The following is an 8,521-nucleotide window of genomic DNA, read 5'->3' as shown; positions in this document are numbered from 1 at the left end:
CGTGAAAAACGTTTAACGACTTAATCTCCTAAAATAGTTAAATAAAAAATATAGGAGGAACGCATTGCGTTCATATTCTGGGTTCATCTGCACATAAAGTGTGTAGGCTACGGTGTACATTAAGCCACGTTAAAGTGCCTTTTAAGCGTTTGAAAAGCTTTTTTCACGTTAAGCATTTTAGAATGTCCCGTGGAAAACCAACTTGTTAACGTTGGCCGGCAGAAGTGCGATCATTGTTTTCCTTAATTTAACTATTTTAGGAGATTGAGTCGTTAAACGTTTTTCACGTTAAGTGTTTTAGAATGTATTTTATCCGCGCGCACAAAAGACTCCAACAGACACAGAGAGAGTGAAAGACTGGATTTGTTCTCTCGATCAGGTATCGGGTACAAGTGATTTCAAAACTTTTCAGCCGGTTCTAATTTGATTTTTGGATGCTGTGAACATTTTGAGCTAAAAAGACTGCGACTCCAGTTTAGCATTTATTGTTGTTTCTGCAGTTAAAAAGACAAAGTTGAAAATTCTGGCTACTATCGTTATTTTAATAATTTCTTTATTTTAATTGTATTTATTGATCTGTCAGGGTTATCTAATCTAACTATTTGTGGCTTGTGTTTTGAATATTATGTTCCCCTGCACTTTAGGCATTTTGCACACATTTGCTCCTCATCCTGTGACTTGATTCTGATTTATTTCGTTTTGTATTTTTATTTATTAGAAAGGTATATTCTGTTCATATTTAATTAATTGTTTATTTTTTCGGTGCATCGATGTTGTGCTGTACTTAGAGCCTGCTCGCACAGGTAATTTAGCCGATTTAGTTTGATTTGCATGTGAAATGCAAATCCTGTCTGCAGTGTGGCCTTTCTGGAGTTATTAATGTTATTTCTTAGTTTTATTGATCCAAAATGTTTTTATACATTTTCTTCTATATCTTTGTGTGATTTTCTGTACATCGCGGCTTTGAAATGTTAAAGCCCCGCCCCCACACACATGATTCGACTATTAGTCGACTATAGGCAAGACTTGACGATTCTGATTCGACTATGAAAATCCATAGTCGGGGACACTCCTAATGCAGATATACAATAAAACACAAATTAATTGCTCTTATCTGTTCATTGAAATAATAATATGACAGTATAGGTATTACACAAGGGTAATTTATTATTTTATTCTCTCTTACGGTCATTGTGTTGCTTTCAATATTTGACTTTAATCTCAATTACACTTTAGCTACATGGCTTACCTTTGTTGTTAGGCATGGTGTAGTGCCACTTCAGTCCAGCTATTAGTATTTGAACCTATGAGGAAAGAAAAATGAAAAGGGCAACCATTAGTTATAGATGTTATGGGTGACATTTGTTATCGTCCATCTATTATCTATGTTATTTAACAGGCCAAAGCAGACGCTTTTGTCCAAAGCGATTTACTGAATAACTTTATTATATGACTGATTCGTCCATTTCTCTTGTGATGTAGATAACAGTTAACGCCATTTTGTGGTTATATTCGGCGACCATTAACGTTATACAACATCATGTGCATCAATTAACCAGAGGTGGGTAGAGTATCCAAAAACTGTACTCAAGTAAAAGTACAAGTACTTATAGAAATATTTACTCAAAAGTAAAAGTAATAATATCTATCTATCTATCTATCTATCTATCTATATCTATATATATATGAAGACTTCAGATGCAAAAGCCTCTGAGTGCCATCTGAAACTTTCTTCTAAAACAAGCATTTTTATCGAGCTTGTATATTTAAGTTCAGTAATTTCACTTTAATGACAATTAATAGGTACTTTTCATTGCCATTTAAGTGAAATAACTGAACATAAACATACAAGCTTGATAAAAATGCTCTTTTAGTAGAAAATTTCAGATGGTACTTAGAGGCTTTTGCATCTGACGTCGTCATATATATAAAATTATATTTTTTTTATTTAAATGACTATTATTATCATAAGTAGATTGGCTATCTTTGCAACAAAAAAACAGAAGAGACAAGCATTATTTCTGCCATCTGTAGCCCGAAAATCATTGCCTGTCCTTTGGTTTGTATAATAGTAACTTATACAACTACATTTGGATTATTAGACATGTAGAAATAAAGTGAATCTGCAGAGTGTTGCATTCAAAGGCATGTAATTGACACAGAGAAGAAAGAGTTAAAACTCTCCACATGTGCTCGCGCTCATGACTGCTACTGAACACCTGAACACAAAAAAACATCGACGGATCTTCTTCTGTCTGTTCTCCAAAATATAATCAAATGTATATTTCTGCAAGCATGTTTAAACTGGTTAACTGTGTCTACGGCAGGCAAAGGCATTCGTTTTCAAGTCGAGTTCGCACCCCACTGCGCAACAATACACACAAACTACCGCGGGACGGCGGGTGTTCATAAACTATGAACAATGGTAGCTTATTTAATGTATAAGTTAATGTATATGTCCAAAAAACGGGTAATGTCATACTTTCTAGTAGTGCTATCGTAGCGTAATAATCTGTTTGGTTGTAAAATGTATTACCTGAGTGAAATGAAATCGAATATATCGTCCTGTGGAATCATTCATTCACAGACAGCATACGAAGATGTTCAACTAATAAAGATCTTCATCGCTGGCAAAAATATGATGCATTTGAAGATATTTAGAAATAATAATTAGAATAATTATTAATATTGACAGTTGCTATTAAATGGTTTACCTCATCCTTTAGAAAAGGTGCAGTCGGCAGGCCATCTCTCTCTGAACTCCTCAACTACTGTAAATACATAATGAGCAAACATCTCATTTGATATGACAAAACATACAGTTGATTATAAAAATGATAAATACCAGACATGTTCACAAGTCCCTAAAGGCCAAGTCCAAGTCTTTGTACCTAAGCAATATTTAAACAATATTTATTTCAGGAAACCTAGTTATTGTAATTATCAGTGTTTTGAACTTTCAAAACAGATTTCTACTTCAAAAATGTATAATATAGCACATCAATTATTACTTAAATCATTTATTAATGAATGAATTTATAATAAATGTATTCACAATATATAAAATACATAACATTATGCCATTTGGAATGCAGGGAGAGTCACCACGGAAGAAAAAAAAACTAAACCTGGTGTGTATTTTGAGCTATTTGAGTTGCCGTAGTTTGCTGTAGTTCTAGGCAGTGATGGGTAATGTAGTCTTCCAGAGAGCGCCGGCGGTAACAAACCCTTTGTATAAACAAGCGATACAGTGAACAACACAAAGAACAATATTCCCGTCAGTGTGTCGTTAATACACACCAGTGACTCTTTAGAAACGCTGGATTGAATAGGCAGGACACCGCTAGTTAACAACAGCATTGACAAAAGCACCCAAAAGTGTGCGAAATCGGCAGCACTGGTGAATTAGATCAGGCCATCAGTTTGGGAAGAGCACAATATACATCATATATGACAAATAACATACAGTCGATTATAAAAATGATTAACACATACCAGTGATTCTTTAGAAACGCTGAATTGAAGGCAGGACTCCGCTACCGACTTCAAAATTCCGGCCAGTTAATACAGGGTGTCTACAGATATAAACAAGTTAAATTTAAGACTTTTTAAGACCTTTTTAATGCCACTTTGAATTAAATTTAAGACCAAATTTAAGTGATGGAAATACACATTATATTGCATGCGTATATGTAATATTTAACCTAAGTAATTGAAATAATTTAATATTAACTACTTGTTTATTGAACTAAAATCAATGTAACATTTGCAATCGTGAGAATATTCAGCAAAATAGCTCCCGTCATGTTATGTTACTTAACTATATCACATGTTATAAAAAAAATTAAAAAAAATCAACATTTAGAATTTTTACCTCAGTATGTTTCTTCTGTGAGCTTTTTTATGTGTGCCGTTATGCTCATTTGTTTTGATTTCTTACTATAAAATCTATCACAAAGACAAGCAGAGCGAGCCTCAACAGCGTTACCAGAAAAAGCCTACATTATCATTATCAATAGCTGTTTAAGTAATAAAATCTGAATCATTCTCGCGATTCGATGCTTCACTGGTTATTTGACGGACATTAGGTCCGTCAGACTGGAGAAATTTTAGCGGTAATGTGACCAGAAATATTTAAGACCTATCGAAAATGAATTTAAGACATTTTAATACTTTAAGGCCTTTTATTAGGAACATTTTATTTAAGACTTTTTAAGGACCCGCGGCCACCCTGAATAACCAAAATACAATAAAATATATCCAATAAAATATATATTTTAAAGTTAAATAACCAAAATACTATGTTTGATAGTTATACTTATAATTTTGTTTCTATTACATGCAGTTCTAACTTGAGCTCTTAGCTCTCCGGTTAGAATATTGGCTTCTTACTGACCCTTTAAAGGGATACTCCACCGAAAAATGAAAATTCTGTCATCATATATTCACCCTCATGTTGTTTCAAACCTGTATGAATTTCTTTCTTTTGCTGAACAGAAAGGAAGATATCTAGAAGAATATCAGTACCCAGACAGTTTTAGATACCATTGACTTCCATAGTATATCTTTTTCTTACTATGGAAGTCAATGGTATCTAAAACTGTCTGGTTACTCACATTCTTCTAGATATCTTCCTTTCTGTTCAGCAAAAGAAAGAAATTCATACAGGTTTGAAACAACATGAGGGTGAGTATATGATGACAGAATTTTCATTTTTCGGTGGAGTATCCCTTTAAGAAACACAGAACTCACTCTTGCACTCACACTTACAATCTCTCTCTCTCTCTCACACACACACACACACACACACACACACACACACACACACACACACACAGATATGTGGTTTATGAGGACTCTCCATAGGCGTAATGGTTTTTCTAATGTACAAACTGTATAATCTATCCCCCTACACTAACCCTACCCCTAAACCTACCAATCACAGATTTAGTATGTTTTTTAAGCCGTTTGGTTTAGAAGGACACATATGTCCTCATAAACCATGTTTACGTTGTAATACCCATGTCATTATACACATTTGTGTCCTCATAAACCATATACAACACACACACACACACAATAACAATATGCTCTGACAGGAGGAGGACAGAGTAAAGGTACACAGGACCTACAATTTCCACACTTTTATTAGCCCCGGGTCTAGCCGGACAGCCTGTGTGTGTGTGTGTGTGTGTGTGTGTGTGTGTGTGTGTGGTGTGGTCATTGAAAATGTGTTCAGATATATATTCTTCACAGAAAATGAGCCAAGACCAATGAGTCTGAGTTTGAAAAAATAATGAATCGTGTAATTTTTCTCTTGATAAAAAATGAAACCGGGTCCTACAGACCCGAACACCATACAAGGGTTAAAACGACACTAACGAGACGCTTAACAACACAGCGTACAAAACAAACATTTTATATAGATATCATATTCTAATTAAATGAATACTTACAATCACAGAAATAATGTCCTTGGCGATGATCAATTTGCTGCCGCCGCAGCTGCTGCTCGTGTCCAAAAGCTGAATCATACGTGTAACAGCTGTTCTAAATAAGCTACATCTGATTGGTTAATAATAATCCTATTTCAGTATCTTGCCGCACTATTGGCTCGACTGATATAGTAGGCAACCGCGTTTGCCTGCATATTTACGGGTCGTGCAATATAATTTCGGGGGAACATGTGCAATAAATGGGAGTGGCAACACTTTTCATATCGTTGAGAATAAAACAACCGTCCCAACTTTACAAATCCAGGTTCTCCCTCCATGGGGATCATCCATTTCGAAAAGTAAAGCAGATACGGAACCTCGGCCCACGCGAGATGCAATGCGATTGGTTGCTGGACCAGCCAATGGAATTAATATGTGTAATATTAATATTTAAAATTGCCTAGTCATTAGATTTGTGAATTCTTTTTCTGAAAAACAAAATTATATCATTAATCTTTTAATTATTGTGGCGAAGTTTTATATCCATAAGACAAAAATTACTCAAAAGAAACCCTCCTATATTACCTTTTATAACACTGATCTCACAATATACTTAGAATATCTTTTAAACATGAGATCATAAAACAAAAAGCTTATAAAAACAATACAAATTTTAAAGCTTTTCAAATACATATAACTGCCCTGATATTATAAACTTTAATTTCTGTATTTATTATTTATTTTATTATTATCATGTACATTTATACTTTAGTTGTTGTTGTTATTCTTTGGTTTATACATTTTGAATTGTATTTACAGTGCCTTGTATTCATTTTGTTTTTTGTTGCATTGTAGGCTACTTGAAATGTTTGTAATTTAACTAAATAAATAAAAAGCACAATATGTTATGTATACCATACGTAATAAGATATATTTCTAAAATCAATACTTTCAATATTATAATATTATATATTATATGACGTTACTGTCACAAAAATAGCTTTAATGGTTCTGTTTTTTTGTTTTTTTTTAAGCAAGTCTGGAGGCTAATGAAATTAAACAGATGAGAATCATTTTCCCATCTAAATACAGTTGATTTTATTGTAATGTGATGAATCAGAAAAAAAAACAAATATAACATTCGCTTAGGCCGTTTTTTAAATGGACCAAAACAAAGTGAAACCAACGTAACAATTTGAAGTGACCAGACCACTGACATTGATAATAAATATTATTAAAAAAATATATAAGATGGCACCACAAGACGACGTTCACTTGCAGAGCAAATTTAGCACGTTTATAGTTAACTCAACTGGGTAGCAATTGTGAACAATTTTAATAGAGAATTCAAAAATAATTTGGATTTCTTCACCACTACTACTAACCGGTTGGATGGTGTATTTGTGATACTGAAATCTGATTGGCCTTGATATATATGCGGAAAAGGGCCAATTTAATTATTAATTTATATGATGTCCGATTTATTCTCTCTTGTGCCTTTTTGCGCACATTTTCCACGGGTTTTAATAATAAAACTGGTCTGAAAGAATGAAAATGTTATGATTCAAATGTTAGTTGCTATGGCGACGCGTTTTATGAATTCTGCGATCTGCATGTATCTCTCTGCTCAACGATCGACCGCTGTCTGTTGGTTGAGAGACGAGGCGAATTAACAGACTGACTTTTGCGGAGAATTTTCTGGCCGAAACTTGCTACTTTGAAGCTTTTCTGGATTGCTGAGAGGAGACTTATATTCTTGAAGGACATCGGAGGATATATCCTTTTTGAAAAAGGATATATAATTTAATTATATTATATAATTCATATAATTTCTGATAATACTTTTGTTTGATATTTTTTTTCAGGGGAGTAACGTTATTTCTGAGGAGATTTCTATAGTATTGTATTGTATTGTATTGTCTTGTATTTTGTTTGTACCGATTTTATTGCAGTTTGGAGGAGGTTGGCGATGGCTCGTAATTTCATGATGGGCGAAAGAGGAAGTGAGTGCTTTAATTTTTAATTTATTTGTTATGGTGTGTTGTAACGCTACAATGACTGACTGATCACATTTGATCCCATTTATTTGATTCATTGCATGTGAAATAAACTTGAATTGAATTTGAGTAACTTAACTGAAGTAAAAATCTGTAATTGACCGCACAGACATTGATTATTGATTATTATGATTAAACTAACGTTATGTGATATGTGAAATATTCCATCCTAAGAGCACTGGAGATTCAGGAGAGCTGCTTTCGGTCAGACGGCTGGTCAGGAGGTTTGGAGGCCCGATTCTGATGACCGTGATCAGGATCCGCTGCCCAGAGATGGACAAAGTAAGTTACACAATTTCCTTACTTGAGTGAAAGTAAGTTACAGATACTTCTGGTCAAATATTACTCAGTTACAAGTAAAAGTTGAAAAGACTGATTTTTACTTGAGTAAAAGTACAGAAGTACTTGTTTTTAAAAGTACTTAACGTTAAGTATCAAAAGTAAAAAGTAAATGTCAATGCATTGTTTTATTATTGTTTGTAATACTTACAGTACCTTATGCCTCTGAATCTATGCCTGCCTACCTACCCACCCTCATATCAATATATAATTTATTTCTAGAACACAGGTCCTGTAGTGGGATTGAATGTGAGATTGAATAAGTGCTCTCAATAACGTCCACAATAGTTTCGGGCTGTTCCCTCAAATAGTGCCCTATTTAAAGATTTTTGGCTTTTAGGATGAATATGTCAGCCACTGTTATAAGCTAGTGTGCTCCAAAACAATGACAAAATGAGCATTTAAAAGACCAAACCCAACATTGAAAATGAAAGTCAGATTGATGTCAGAATCCAACTACTTTCTACTCAAGGACCTTGACAGAAATGTAACGTTAGTGGAGTAAAAAGTATGATACTTGTCTTTCAAATGTAGTGAAGTTAAAGTAAAATGTTTCCAGAAAAAATAGTACTCAAGTAAAGTACAGATACTCAAAAAGTGTACTTCAGTACAGTACTCAAATAAATGTACTTTGTTACTGTCCACCTCTGCCGCTGCCAGACCCGACCCAGAGCCGGGATCGTCCTGGAT

The 8,521-nt window shown here is 34.0% G+C and overlaps 1 long non-coding RNA gene across 2 annotated transcripts; it reads right to left on the bottom strand.

Moving 5' to 3' along the window:
• Nucleotides 1–1,247: 1,247 nt before the first annotated feature.
• On the bottom strand, nt 1,248–3,641 carry LOC309513289. 2 transcript variants are annotated; one of them, XR_014211404.1, is made up of 4 exons: nt 3,496–3,641; nt 3,129–3,228; nt 2,715–2,768; nt 1,248–1,304 (listed from the first exon to the last, which is right to left on the bottom strand). It is a non-coding gene; the product is annotated as an uncharacterized lncRNA (long non-coding RNA). The 2 variants fall into 2 exon arrangements; XR_014211405.1 differs by lacking the exon at nt 1,248–1,304 and having other exon boundaries at nt 2,556–2,768.
• Nucleotides 3,642–8,521: the final 4,880 nt, after the last annotated feature.

Source organism: Leuciscus leuciscus, assembly GCF_965113295.1.
Source record: "Leuciscus leuciscus genome assembly, chromosome: 13".
Taxonomy (NCBI): Eukaryota; Metazoa; Chordata; class Actinopteri; order Cypriniformes; family Leuciscidae; genus Leuciscus; species Leuciscus leuciscus.
Note: the sequence above shows the minus strand (reverse complement) of the source record. Positions and strands in the feature narration are given on the sequence as shown.